General features: G+C 47.6%; 1 pseudogene; it reads left to right on the top strand.

Moving 5' to 3' along the window:
- Positions 1–15,942, top strand: part of LOC149325424 (solute carrier family 41 member 3-like) — a 64,939-nt pseudogene that overhangs the window by 27,109 nt on the left and 21,888 nt on the right.

The raw sequence follows: 15,942 nt of genomic DNA, 5'->3' as shown, positions 1-15,942 counted from the left end.
CCAAGATTGTGTACCTCTCTATGAAGCATGCAACGTCATCACCAAGACCCCAGCAAACTTAACTTACCCGTGAAATCATTGAAGCAGAAGACATAGATAGCAAAGGTGACTTGGGCCTCGCGAACCCGTCGGCTGGACTATCTCGAAAGGGACTGCATTATCTAAGGAACTATTGAAATTGTTTGTCCTCCTGCGCCTGCGCAATGTAGCGCCACTTCGTGTATATTTAACGCCCTGCGGCTCACAATAAACTGTTGGAAGTTTGCGCTCGTGTGTGTCCTTGTTTGTCCCTGTTCTGCTCCTGGGCTATTTTTGTTTGACATGTGTTACCAACAAGCCCAAACTGGCACCTCACTAGAGGACCTCACTGCAATTACTACGGAGTGCGCAGTACAGGTAGGCGGTAGGATGGTTCGATAGGATACCGGCAAGCAATCCCAGAAGACGAATGACCTGATCAAGAAATGCCAAAGCATACAAGTGCCTAACCTTGCACACAGAAAAAAATGGTTGTGCTTTTAACGTTAATGAATAAGCGCAAGGTAGCCGACGTAAGGAAGTTCAATAAGTAGATAATCGAGCATCCTCAAAGGAATACAGGCAGCCTAAAATCAGCGAAGAGGAAAAAAAGCATAGGAAAAACCTGATGTAACAGGCGAAGAAGGTAATGTCATTCTCAATACTTAAAGTAGCTGCAGAGTTCTACGCAAATCTATAAACTACCTAGTGTAATCAGAATGTTAATGAGAGGGTTAGTAGAGCACAGGAATGGGACACCCTGCCTGTAACGAAGGAGGAAAGAAAGCACCAGAAGCAATGCAAAGGGATAAAGCACTTGGAGAGGGTCGGGTAACAGCAGATCTGTTCAAGAATGCAGGGGAGATTGTGCTGGAAAAACTATCCACCCTGTATACGCAATGTCTTTTGACCCTGAGTCAACCTGAAAGCTTGTATGAACGCTAACATTGTTTTAACTTATAAGGAGACGTCAAGTACCTGAAAAATTGCTTACCGTAAGCCCACATTCTGTTGCCTACAAGGAAAATTCAACGCAAGAGCTCTCTACGCACCCCACTCCTTGGCCGATCCCCCTGTGTGGGCATGCGCCATTGTACGAGGTTAAGAACACCTGTAAGATATTTACTAAGGTATAGGCTAATAGAATCAGCACAGCCTTAGACTTCATTCAACGAAATCAATAGTCAGGCTTTCGTAGCGTACAATTGAAAATAGACGATATTCAAACTACCACTCAAGAGACAAAGAAATGCGCAGAATACAGCCAATCCGAATTTCCTTGATTACAACAAAGCATTCGACTCAGCGGAAGCCCCAGCAGTCACAGGCCTTGTGAAATCACTGTTGAAAACAGTCTTATGTGAAAATACTGTATGGCATCTATAATGATGGCTTTGTAATCAGAGTCCTCCATAAAGTCAGCAAGAAAATTCCAATAAGCAAGGCTGTTAGCCAGGCAGGCGCGATCTCGCCATTTCTCTTCAACGCGTGCTTACGGGAGTTGTTCCGAGGCCGTGATATCGAACAATTATGGATAAGAGTTAATTGAGAATATCCAAGTAATTTTCCATTCACTGATCACATTGCCCTGCTAAATCACGCAGGAGATGCACTGCAAAGAATGAGTTACAGAGTCATTCATAATTAAAACTGCGCGAACAAAAACAAGGACACGAGCAAGAAAACAGACAACGCACACAAGCGCAGACACGGGACTTGCACTTGGAGGCAGCAATGAGGGATGCACAGAAGGTTGCTGCTTTGTCATTGGGCATGTTACATAAAACAGAGCCCAGGGTAATTAATTTAATTATGAATGATTCAAACCAACAAGCCCGCCAGAAGATACTTTTGAGTTACAGAGGCACAGATTAACTGGGAGCCTAAAATTAGCATGCAGAAAACCAAAGCAATGTTCAACAGTGTTGCAAGGGAAGAACGATACAGCGATGTGCAGGAAGTTGTAACATACGTTTATTTAGGGCAGGCAGTGGCCGCTGATCCGGGTCATGAGAAGGAAATTACTAAGACAATAAGAATGGGCCAGGGCGCACATGGTAGGTTCTCTCCTATCATGAATTTCAGTTTACCAATATCCCTCAAGACAAGTGATGCATCTGTATCTTACTGGTACTCACCTATGAAGCAGACGCGTGGAGGCTTACGAAAAGGGTTCAAGACAACACACCAAGCTGAGGAAAGAAAAATGACAGGTTAAGAGACAGAAAGCGCACCGTGAGGGTGAAGCAACAAACGCAGGTTAATGAGTTCCTAGTCGAAATAAACAGCAAGACATAGGCTTGGGCAGGGTATGTAATGCAAAGGAAAGATAACCGCCGGTTCTTGACGGTAACGCATGGGATTTCATAAGTAGGCATGCGAAGCAGGCTCGGCAGAAAGTTAGGTGGGTGGATGAGGCTAATACGTTTACTGGTATGTGATGGCCGTGAACTGGCAAATGACAAGGGTTATTTGAACAGACATTGGAGACGTCTTTGCCCTGCAGTGCGCGTAATCAGACTGATCATGATGAGTTCGTAGAGCAGCGGGGAATAGTTTTTGAATTTAGGAATGGGCAGTTCAGGCTAACGTGAGCCTGCAGTTTCTGCGAGAAGGTTCACATCGGCTCCACGAACTTGGAGTTAAGGAGGAAGGAATATCCCTTCCTCTATAACTAGGACGGGCAAGAAATCATCCAGAAGAACTGGTTACTAGTGAAAAGGCAGAAGCGTCTCGCTTAAGAAGTTTGTAACCGACGCCACGACAAAGAGCCATGTTCCTAAAAATGAGCGCGCGTTTCTCGTTCCAGCTTCGGCGGATACATCCTGGACTATGCAGTGGATAATTTCCTCCAATCGCCTTGCACCTCTCCTCTGTCAACGGTGAGATGATATGCCACACCCGATGACATATTGCTCGTGGGTGCGTTTGTAACGTGGCTGGCAGTCCAAGTAGAATACTCCTGGAGCGGGCATATGTGTTTAATGGGCCGCTGTGCTTTTGCGACCATGAAATGCGCTTCAGAGATCCTTAAATATGCTGCTTTGCTTTAAAGCTGTTCAGGCCATTAGAGGCGAAGGGAGTTAGCGGGAGTATGGTGCAGAACAAAATGAACACATCACGTACTCCAGAGCTGCGATCGAATACAGCCAGAGAATGGCAGCTCCAATACTGGCCCTATTTTGCAGAAGGCGCCCACAGCCAATTTTCACGATTACAGTATCTCTGCTGTTACTTCGATTTTTTTTTCGCGTACGATACTGAACGCATACGTCTAGGCGCCGGCAGGTGCATTTCACTGCGAGATATTGCAACATTGTTGAGAAACCAAGTTTTTTGCTGTTGAGGAAAATCTAGAACAGGAGGCTTGTCTGTGGTGTGCGCTGACAGTGTCCAAACTTTTATGCAATACTTTTCCTTACTCTATGCTGTGCTGTGGCTAAGGAAACTTCCCTGAGGTGGCAGCATGTGGAAAAGCAGCTTTTTTTAGTTACGCTTTATATTTGGCTAATAGATGAGAACCGAATGCGGTTTCACCCATCGGCGTAAATATCATTCTATACACCTGACCACCTTTATTTGTCCGGAGCGAAGTTTGGAAGGAATCTAGCTTATCTTTTTTTTTTAGACAGACCAAAGCAGCGCCTTTGCTTTTATGTGACGAATTATTATTGCTTCAGATGAGCCCTATTTTTGCTTTGGCGATTCAATTGTTCCTCTGCCATTGGTCCCTGCTCTGGTGTATAGACTTCATGGGATGACGTCACGCTCGTCGTGGCAGAAACACGCCCATGACGCCGCTAGTAAAACTGCGGCACACGCGTATGCTACTTTGGAGGCCGGCCGCCAACGTGCTTAACACCCCTGATGACCTTAATCTGCGCTGCGTCAGTCCCGGAAAAGAAACTCTGCGATGGTTGCGTAATAAATAGACGAAGCATGGTCCCTATGAGTAAGCCGGACTGGCTGTGAGTGCAGTTGTCCGACTAGCCGCGGTGCCACTTACTGAACGGCCGTGCTTCTGATTCGGCTGTTGCTTTCCAATGTAGGGTTGCGCTCATCGTACCTGATGGCACAGCGTTACAAAATACAGATTCTGCTGCAAGATTCTTGCGTGGATGGCCTTCCCAACTAGTCGGCTTCTGCTCGCGGGACAAACCAGCTCGGCGAGTCTCGCCATAGAGCCAGCGCGCCGGCCAGTTGGGCACGCCTAAGCGAACTGGTTGGCGAAATCAACCACAGCAGAATCATGACGCTTTTAGTTACTTTAAATGTACCCAAATGGCGGCCACTGAGCGAACGCCCACATCTGTTGTGCGGATTGCCTTTCGGCGAGGTGAGCGAGAGCCTACCCCTTAAAGCATTAACTGAAAGAGGGCAGTTTTGCGAAGAAGTGCAAGAGCCCAGCAATTATAGAGGTCTTAATTTGGATTATAACTGCGCCAGCTTCTAAATCCTACTTGTAACCGCTGCAGGCGTGGCAGTTTTGGCATTATAGTTGACCCGTTTAGGTCACGCATGCCGGCCGAACGCCATACAGTTAGAGATGCAGCCGTAAAAGCAGGCCGACCTACGTTCGAATAAATCAAGTGGAGGATTCATGGACATCAATTTTCATTTTGGGGGAAGCGTAGAATATTGTAAAGCACCGTTATAGACATATTGAAGGTGGTCTGGGCGTCTGCTTCGGCTGCGGGAGGTGGTTGGTTCGAAACCCACCGCCGGACACCCACCGGTAAAAATGGGTACAAGCCACCCCCGGCCCGGCGCCCGGCTCTTCAGGGGTGTGCGCTTGGAGGAAGCTCAGTAAACCCCGCTGCGCCCCTTCGGGGGCAACCTAGTTTCTTGCACTCAGCCTGCAAAGGTGGTTCGTGTTTCACTGCGAAGTGAGGAGTTCCGACTCAAAACTCGTACGCTCTAACCAGCGTGGCTCAAGACAAACACTGTAAGCGATCCTTCGTTTCGAAGAGAAAACTTCAGAGTATCACAGCTGACTAGACATGCCGGTTTTTCCGGCTGTCTGACTTGGCTGTCTGACTTCCGGCTGTCTGGCTTCATTTTTCCGGTGCATAGCAAGACGTTTTTTTTTTTTAATTTGTAAATCGCTCCCATCGAGCAACAAATCAGCAGGACCGGATGAAATACCAAATGCTTTTCTAAAGCATTACGCAGAACAGATATCGGCATTTCTGACTAACCTTTTCTAGTTATCGCTAGATTCAGGTGAAATACGAAAAACTATGGCGCACGGCACGTGTTGTCCCAGTTTACAAAAAAAGATGAACCGTTATCTGTCGTGAATTATCGACCAATCTCGATCACGAGTACGTGCTGTAAAATGCTGGAACACGTTGTAGCATCATATATTCTGCAACACTTAGAAGGAAACACGGTATTATCTGAATTTCAATATGGTTTTCAAAAAGGGCTATCAACTGTCACACAACTGCTATCGACTGTGCATGAACAGGGATGTGTGTTAGACGCGAACGGTCAACTCGATGTGTTGTTTCTAACTGTTGTTTAAACTGGAATGTATTGGTATTCCTCAAAGTATTGTCCCCTGGATCAAGGCCTACGTTAGTGATACGAAAGAATACGTCACCATCAGGAACTGTTCGTCTCGGATGTTAGATGTTACTTCTGGTGTGCCTCAGGGAAGTGCCTTGGGCCCGATCCATTTTTTAGTTTTCATCAGTGACCTGTTAGATGTTATTCCTGCGCAGGATTCTGCCCGATTATTTGCCGACGGCTGTTTTGTGTTTAAAGAAATTACGTGCACAAAGGATCAAGAAATATTACAGGATACTTCAGAAGCTATTTCCCACTGGTGTACAAATTGGTGTATGCAGTTAAACACTGATAAAACGGTACTTTTAAGAGTAACGAAGAAAATATCCGGTGTTCCTTTACATATCAGCTTAACAACAATAATATCGGAGAGGTGGAGTCATATAAATACTTAAGGGTTACGTTTACAAATAAATTAACTTGTCAAAACACATATCAGAAACTTCTGCTGCTGCACTTCGCCAAATGTGGTTTCTTAAGCGAAAACTTAGAAATTCTCCTGCCAGTACTAAGCGTCTTGCCTATAACAATTGCGTAGGTGGCGCTGCAAGCAGCAGTCTCGAACAGGCGCACGTTCGCATCGCTCCGACTTTTTGAAGTTTTTGGACCGGACGTTTTTGGGCTAGACTCCCAAAAATTAATGGGCCACCCCCATCGTGTTCCTCGCCACCTGTGGACGACGGTTTCAACGCATCCGTGTCAACGACTACCCCAGGAAACCATCCGGATGCATCGGATACGCCTACCGCCGAAGCCGCCAACATGGCTTCGCAGCAGCCTCGGCAAGACGCCGCGGTAACATCGCTTTGCAGCGGCACAGATAACGCGGCCAAACCTGACGCCGTGCTCGGCGCCGACGAAAGCATGGCAGATGACGAAGCCATTCAAGTGGTTGCGACGATACCTGTCTCCAACCCATTCTCTGTTCTTTCCACGGAAAACAAGCCGGGAAGCGCCCCTTCTGAGGTAGGATCTTGCACTTTTCCGTTTTCGAAATTTTCCAAGCAACCTGGGATGGGGTCAGGCACCTCGCGGATGGCTCAAGAAAGCACTCGCTTTGAGAACAAACGACACGGCGTAAAACATGCCCACTCGCATATAGCTATAAATGCTCGCTTCACGGATGCGCATTATCGATCGCTAGGCTGTGCCTCAGCGTCCATAGTCACCCCTATGGGCAGAATCGATCACTTGGCTGATAATGAACATACTGAAGAAGATGATTGGCAGCCTGTTAGGCGAAAGAACAAGGCCGCAGCCGCCGATCCAATCAGTGTTAAATACACTGTGATAATTAAGCTAACCTCATCTGGACAACTAGGGACCCTCCCCGCACACTGGCTGCACGAAGCTGTTGCTAATGAGCTTCGTAAAATTCATTTTCACTCTGGCTTTCAAGTACGGCCTCTTGAACGAAGCAAATCAGTTTACTGTCGACATATCGCATATGCATGCCAGAGACCATCTGATTGGACTGCAGTCTCTCCTAATTTCTGGAAAGGAGACACCTATCCAAGCTTATGAAACCATACGCCCCGGCCAGATCCGCGGGGTCATTTATCGTGCCAACGGGTTAACAAGCGAACAGCTCATGGCCAACCTCACGTGCTACTTGTGCAGGATAATAAACGCCAGGCCTATGGGCAAGAACGGAGCAGCTCTAATCACGTTTCAGGGCTCCAGACTTCCCCGAAAAATTCATCTGCACAGCCTACTCCTTCCGGTGACACCTTATCACCCGAAGTCTATCATATGTGAGACCTGTCTCAAAATCGGACACAGGGAAATTTCGTGTCCACTAGTCGACCAACGTCGATGCTCGTACTGCGGTCGCCTTGCACATGGAAACCTCGAGGTTTGTCCGACGGAACCACTATGCCGCAATTGCAGAGGTCCCCACGTAGCCACGGACCCAAAATGCCCTGCTCGGCGGCAGGCCACAAAAACCTTGAGGAATGGCATTTTCCGTCGTATCCGAGTGTCGCGACGAAAAGAACGGAAACAACAAGCCGAGATTCTACGTGGTAACCAAACGGTGTCGATGACGGCGCACAAGAGCCCTGTCAGTACACAGCAATCAGCCTCAGAGTCAATTGTGCTTGTTAATCAGGACTTTCCTCCACTACAAAGTCAGCCGATGCAGAAGACACGAGACAGCGAACATAAAACTAAACGGCAAGGCGCGCACAAGCCCTCCACACAATCTGAGAGCAATAGTCAAAGGAATGCCACCTCAACTCTAACCGCAGTTTTTGAGCATACCGCGACGGCACCAAAGCAAGCGCGCATTCATCGGGTTTACGCTGAAACACTCCGTGATACGCAACGCAGCGCGCAAACGAATCTTGCAAAAGATAGTTCGCGTACGCTACACTTAGATGAAAACCAGCTCTCGCGCATTATCGAACTGGTCACTGCCGAGGTGATCAAGCGTATGCTCCCACTCTTGGGAATGTCACCGGTTTCTCCGAATCAAGAGCCCGAAATTGGGCACACATCATCTTCACTTCCGCGTACCTTTCAGTTTAATAATGGCAGGAATTAGCGCGAAACCACTTGACATTTTTGCGTCGGACTCTCCTATATGGTTCTTGCAATGGAACTGCCGGGGAATCCGTCGCAAACAAGCGGAACTTCAGAGCAGAGTGTCCATCACGCCAACGCCTCCTCTAGCTGTCCTGCTTCAGGAGACTGGCATTAATAAGCCCAATCTAATAGGGTACAAACCTTACTGCACCCCTTCCATAGAGCACCGGCGTCCCGTTCCAGGATCGCGATCTGTGCCTCCAATAGCCAATGGGCAGGCATGCGTTCTTGTTCTGTCGCGCACGGCCCACACTGAACTAGATACTTCCGCGTGGTGCACGCAGACGCAGGAGGTAGCGGGAGTGCGCCTTAGCTTAGATGGCGACCAACAAGCCTTAGTTTTTTCAATCTATGCGCGATCATTCGGTACTACGACATATCGAGTAGATATGTCTTTTGTAGAACACTTCTTAAGGATATATCCCCAGGATCGCGTTGTAGTTGGGGGTGATTTTAACGCCATGCACAGCAGCTGGGGATATCATCACTCAGATGCTAGGGGAAGGCACCTTTGGCAGCAAATTGTCAGAGCGAAACTGACCATAGCCAACGACCTCACGCTACCTACTCGCCTTGGCCAGCACAAAGGTCAACAAGACACTTCCCCAGACTTGACACTAGTGACTCATCCCAGTGAGATCCTATGGTCGAGGGCTGATGATGTCATGGGCAGTGATCATTATCCCGTGGTGGTCTCATGGGCTCCTCGAGGGCGAAAGTCATTACAGCGGCAACAACGCCGTTGAATAGAGGAGCCCGTCTCATGGGACGATTTTCGTAGAATGCTCGGTACGGTGAACGCTCCCACAGGGTTAGACGAGCTCATTACTCAGATCAACGATGCCAAGAAGAAAGCTACAACGAAGCTTTCAGTCAAGTTTGATGCCCCAAAGCCGGACTCCCACCTTTTGAATCTGTAGAATCGTAGGCTTCGGGCTCTCAAGGCGTATCGCCGATCAGGCCGGACACCCCATCGGAGGCGTGCTCTCACTCGCATCAGTCAAGAAGTTGAGAAGTATACTCTGCAGCTCGCTCCCCAAGACTGGCAGCTGCTGCGCCACCTACTCAATGGAGCAGCTAACTTATCGAAGGCCTGGCACATATTTCGAGCTATCCTTGGACGCAAGAAGCCAATTTCCCCTGCCCAATGCATGGCCTTGAAATTGAATGTCTCCCCGGCGAAGTTAGCTATACAAGCAGGGAAGGTATTTTTTCCCCAACCTGAAAATGTAGATGCCTTGCCTGCGGACCCCGTATCAGGTACATCAAACGATTACGACGTTCCCTTCACATTAGACGAACTGGAGGCAGCTCTGTATGACTCCAATCACAATAGCGCCCCAGGGCCGGATGATATACGCTACTCAACACTTCTGAACCTTCCCAAGTCACATAAAGTTGCCCTCTTGAAAGAGATGAACAAGTACTGGGCCAACGGTGATCTTCCTCTTGCCTGGAAGAAATCAGTGGTAATACCAATTCCAAAACCTGGCAAGCCAAGTCGAACATTACAAGACCTGAGGACAATATCGCTGACGTCCAACCTTTGTAAGGTCATGGAACGTATGGCTCTAAGAAGACTTGAATGGTACTTAGACAAGTACAACGTCCTGTCCCCTATGCAAGTAGGTTTTCGTCGAGGGCTCTGTGCCCAAGACATTCTCAGAAGGCTTTATAACGACGTTCTCGCATACCCTAGCAGCGCACAGCTCCGAGTGGTTGTTGGGGTAGACGCCGAAAAGGCGTTTGATTCCGTGCCCCACTCGACCATAATTCGCCGGCTACAGGAAGTGGGGATAGGCGGCGACCTCTACCGCTTCGTGAAAGCCTTTCTTGCAGAAAGAACTTTCTCAGTAATGGTTGGAGATACTCAGGGTGAATGGCAACATCACAAAACAGGTGTCCCCCAATGCGCTGTCATATCAACGGCTCTTTTTAACATTGCTATGTCAGGTCTCCCGCCAATGCTGTCGTCGATATCCGGTCTTAATTTTGCCGTGTATGCGGACGATATAACGTTGCAGAGCAAGAACTAGCCCTACAAACAGACCTTAATGCCGTCCATGAATACATCAAGGAGTGTGGAATGGAAACCTCTCCCGAAAAAACCGAGTATGTGGTTGTCTTAAATGGTTCGCGGGTACGAGCCGAGGCCGAACGCAAACTTAACTCTCTTCATTTAGGGCACTTAGTAATCTGCCGGAAACAAACAATCCGTATACTCGGCATGCTTATTGACGAGGATGGAGGAGCCAAAAGCTGGCTTCATAACACGATGCATAGCTGCCATCAGGCTTTACACCTTATGCGCCGCGCCTCTGCGCGTGGATGGGGAATCAAGGAGGTGGGGCTCCGTCAGATTACCCTGGCACTCATAACATCAAAACTCCTGTACGCATATTCGTACATGCGGCTTAACGCAACCCAACGCCTTCAGCTTGAGCGAATCAATCGCAAGGCTATGCGCCTGGTTACTGGTCTGCCGCAGTACTGCCCAGTAGTGAACCTACACGCATGCAGCAAAATCAATGCCCTACAGGATCTGGCAGAGCAGCAATCGCTAGCCCAGCGAGTCCCTCTCTCCACAACGGCAGCTGGCCGACAGATCCTGCGGGCATTAGGCTACAGCGTTGACAACTTAGAGCCACTTTCGTCCGCTGCCCCGCCATGGGAACTGATCGACTTAGTAGATGGTTTGCCATTACCAAAGAATATGAGTTCGGCTAATCCTCAAAGGCGCAAAGCTGCCGCCAATCGGCACGAGAAGACATCATACAAGTTAACCCAGGAAGGAGCCATCCAACTATACACAGACGCCGCTCAGTTTCAACATTGCGCCGCTATAGCTTGTCACGATTCTGTGTCAGATACCTCTGCAGTTCAACAGCTTTCCGAGGAACACGCCGTCACCAATCTCGAACTCATTGCCATACGACTTGCCATTACTCGAATAGTAGAAAGACAAGATCCAGCTCCTTGCACCTACCATGTTTACACAGATTCACAAGCAGCCTACACCGCCTGCCGCGCAGGGGGTGCTGACTATGCCGTTCTCAACACTATTAGAACAGAAGCCCGTCGCCTGCGAGAGGAGGGCTACACTGTCATTATCAAATGGATTCTTGCACACGAAGGAATCACTGGAAACGAAAAGGCACACCAGGCAGCGCGCACAGCAGCTCTTTCCGCACCTTTGCCTGGATCCACAATCGTTTCCGCTTCTTAGCCCCCTGATGACGTTGCGCACCCGTCGTCGCCCCATATGGATAGGGCGGAGACATGGCATCGCGCACAACGCTATCGTCGCAGCATAATCCAGCACTTGGCCAACCCTGAGCAACTATATCGCCGTCCGCATAGCGCATTAAGGAGAGTGGAGGCAGTGCTCCTTCGCCGAGCCTAGACCGGCCAGCTTCTATCACCAGCGAAGTTGCACCTCATAAACCCGCGCTCATATCCGACTCCTCAGTGCCCGACGTGCCCTGCCAGAGGCACGGCCGAACATCTCCTGTGGAGCTGCCCTACCTTTGACGCAGTACGGAAGAGAGCACTCAAGTCCCTGGGCGGGCTTCGACCTGGAACCCTGCAGGAATGGGTCGATCAGCCATCGCACATCGGGCCATCAGACGCACTCCGGCTCTGGAGAACTTTTCTTTCCTACTGCAAGGAAGATGAAGGGCCAGGCCATCACTTCGCGGAGCCGACCTCGGGACGACACTACCTCGAGGAGGAAGCGGACACCGGTCCCCAACCCGCGCTCCGACCTTCACCCCCACCCCCATCCTCACCCCCACCCTTAACCACTCCCCCACCCCAACCTCCATGAAGCACCTTAGTTCTGCCGCAAGGTATCGGCCTACGAAATGCAGAAATAAAGACGTTAAAAAAAACAACTGCGTAAGAGCTAAACCTGAGTATGCGGCGGTTGTATGAGACCCCCATAATAAAAAAGATATCATACAACTCGAGCGTGTGCAAAGAAAAGCTGTGCGATTTATATTTGGTAAATATAGAGGACACGATTCACCATCTACGCTTATGAAATAACAAAACGTTCACACCCTAGAATCCCGAAGGAAGGTTAGTCGCCTCATCTTGCTTCATCACTGCCTGCAAAGAAAAATAAAAATGAAATTGCCTAGTTGCGTCAAAGCTCATTATACGAGAAGAACCAGACATACGCAGGAAAACTCACTGGCACCAATTTTCGCCCGCACAAACACATTTAAAAATAGTTACTTCCCTAGAACTGTATCCGAATGGAATGCATTACCTTCTCATACTTTTCTGTCCAGAAATTTTTTAGCAGAGTTGGAACGTCATCTCTTTATTTCACGAGTTTGGTTTGTTTTGTGTTGCGATGCTTGTCTATATCTCCAATTCTGAATGATTTTTAGAAGTACTGAAAGGTGGGCAAGTTGGTTATTACTATCCATGGTAAAACAGCGCGGAAAAAACACGAGGACGGAACAAACACGACAACACGAGCGCTGACTTTCAACTGACGATTTATTACGCACATGTGTACATATATAGCATTCCCGCCAAACACTAAACAGAACAAAAAAACACTGCATCATCACAGAAAATATTAAAACTACATATCTACATATGCATGCTCCAAAAAGGTGATTTCGCGGTTAGCCAGTGATAATGAGGGCCTACTAATGCATGCTGTACCCCCTTCGTCAATGTGATATGCCTCTACTATTTCCCTTACTATCTGATCCTTATGTTTGAAGATGACGGATGTCTGATGAAGCAATGGGGCGCACGTGTGCTCAGGTTGCCTGCAGTGAAGCGCCAAATTCGAACCGGCTGCCTTGTCCAAAGAATTATGGTGCTTCCTCAGGCGTTCGTTTAGACATCTCCCAGTCTGGCCAACATACCACCCACCGCAAGAAAGGGGAATCTTATAAACAACACCCTCGATGCACTCAACCCTCCTCTCTACGTGTGCTGTGGTACAACCACCACCGATCCTCCTTCCTAGTAGGGCCTCTCGCTTCCACGCATTTTCACACCGTCTGAAGAAGGTGGGTGAAAATTTCAAATTGATGTGGTATTTTCGTCTCGCAGAAAATTAAGCAACATTTGCCGAGCAGTGCAGCGGAAGCGAGAGGCCCTACTAGGAAGGAGGATCGGTGGTGGTTGTACCACAGCACACGTAGAGAGGAGGGTTGAGTGCATCTAGGGTGTTGTTTATAAGATTCCCCTTTCTTGCGGTGGGTGGTATGTTGGCCAGACTGGGAGATGTCTAAACGAACGCCTGAGGAAGCACCATAATTCTTTGGACAAGGCAGCCGGTTCGAATTTGGCGCTTCACTGCAGGCAACCTGAGCACACGTGCGCCCCATTGCTTCATCAGACATCCGTCATCTTCAAACATAAGGATCAGATAGTAAGGGAAATAGTAGAGGCATATCACATTGACGAAGGGGGTACAGCATGCATTAGTAGGCCCTCATTATCACTGGCTAACCGCGAAATCACCTTTTTGGAGCATGCATATGTAGATATGTAGTTTTAATATTTTCTGTGATGATGCAGTGTTTTTTTGTTCTGTTTAGTGTTTGGCGGGAATGCTATATATGTACACATGTGCGTAATAAATCGTCAGTTGAAAGTCAGCGCTCGTGTTGTCGTGTTTGTTCCGTCCTCGTGTTTTTTCCGCGCTGTTTTACCATGGATCTGAATCATTGTCTGACTTATTATTTTTTTTCTCTATGCATATGCTTGTCATTTCTTGTATTCCAAAAGGTTTGTAGGTGCCCCTCCTGCTAGGACCATGCATGGTCCGCAGTATTTCAAATAAATAAATAAATAAAGACTACATAGAGAACGTTTCTGACGGTATCAAGAAAGTTTCAAGCCTGCCGAGGGGAGATCTGCGGTTATGCTGATTGTTATAGTCTAATTTTTGCGTTCACAAAAAACTTTCCGTAAATACGTATGCTTGTCCGAAATTTCTGGGTGTGACTGCAGCGTGCTCATCTTGGTAGAAAAATTAGTAATGATGAAAAGGTACCGAGAGTAGGTACGAAGGAAGGTGCTGCGGTGGCTCTTCAGTTGTAACTTTAGAATGCTGCACGCAAGGTCACAAGATGGAATCCTAGCAGCGGCGATCGCATTTTGATAGATGAGATGTCATCAAACGAGCGTGTGCTGCGCAATGCTAAAGCACTTTTAAGATCCCCAAGCGTTCGATATTCAATCGAAGCCCACCCCACGACATCTGTGCCGATGTGTGGCTTTGGAACGTTAAGCCCACATACCATACCATACCATACCATACCATTCCATACCATACCATACCATACCATACCATACCATACCATACCATACCATACCACACCATAGCATAGCATAGCATAGCATACCATACCATACCATGCCATAGCATACCATACCATTGAAGATCTGGGTTAAATTGGCTTTACAAGCTATATTTTTCTACGAGCGCCTATGAAACTAAGACATCCAGAGCTTGTGGTTTTTAAGAATCACCCACATACAAGAACTTCTCTCCTTGCACTCCTCTTTCCTTCGTGTGCTACCACTTGTCTAAGAAATGAGGGCAACATCTTTTACCCTGTCCTATATGCGCTGAGGGCATCCCTCCTTCCCTCTTCCTGTTTAGGAAATTTTCCACCGTATTATATATTTAACAAAAACGGTTGGGTGATGCTCGCCTCCTTGCGCAAATAAACCCATTTGGATAACATCAGACTTGAACGACAGCAGCAACACTGCACGATTCGAACCCCACTGACGACAAACGCCATATATCCGGGACCAGAAACTGCCTCATGGAGCTGTCTATGCAAATTGAAAACGCTGTGGCTGACTGCTATGCACGTAAGAAATTAACGTGTTTTTTATAATGCGTGGTCATGAATGCTGCGAGTTTCAAGCTTTTCTTAATTATTTGGTCGAAAGCTGTAATCCTTTCTTCGTAAATACTGTCCGCAGATAAAGAACGATAATGCGTGCACAGGAAAGGGGAAAAAAGGCTCTATTATCCTTGGCTGAAATGGAAGATCGTGGAGCTACATATTCATGTTGGTTAAAGGAATAAAGAGGACAAAGTGATATTCGTCTGTATACACAGAATACTGCGTTCTTGTGACAGATGACGTGAACGCATCATTATGCTGCAGAAGATCGTTCACTCGTCATCTGGCATTCAGGCACCCTTCACATTTCCGTCCTCAAGCGCACGTGCAACCCGACGGAACCACCCATTAAACATTGTTATAATGGAGTAATTACTCATTGGCATCCACCCGAGCGCAGCCATACGGCTACAAAAGAAAGCTATACAGCTTTCTCAGCCGTAGCCTTTCTCAGCTTTGTAGCCGCATGGCTGCGCTCGGGTGGATGCCAATGAGTAATTACTCCATTATTACAAATCTACTCCACCTTGGGGGATTCCCCTAAACATTTGACTAACACTTAAACATTGTTCCTTTCAAACCACGTATAGATTGATTTAAATATTCTTTTTTCCCTCTAACTGTTGAAATTTGGAATGGATTGGACGGCTCACTTCACTTATTGCCAATTGAAGAGTTTGTTGTTCAGTTGCCTGACAATTTGACCTGTTGATCTATTTTTAATACTTCTGTGTTATCTATTTGTATGCTACCCATGTTACTTGTTTTTACTAGCATATGTACCCACTCCTGCTATATCTCTCCTCTGCGACAGCAGTATTTGTAAAAAAATAAATAAATAAAATACAGCAATTTTGCTTAAAACGGAGGT

This window comes from Amblyomma mixtum, chromosome 10, assembly GCF_055824585.1.
Source record: "Amblyomma mixtum isolate Tamu chromosome 10, ASM5582458v1, whole genome shotgun sequence".
Classification (NCBI taxonomy): Eukaryota; Metazoa; Arthropoda; class Arachnida; order Ixodida; family Ixodidae; genus Amblyomma; species Amblyomma mixtum.
This window is presented reverse-complemented; position numbering and strand designations above follow the sequence as displayed.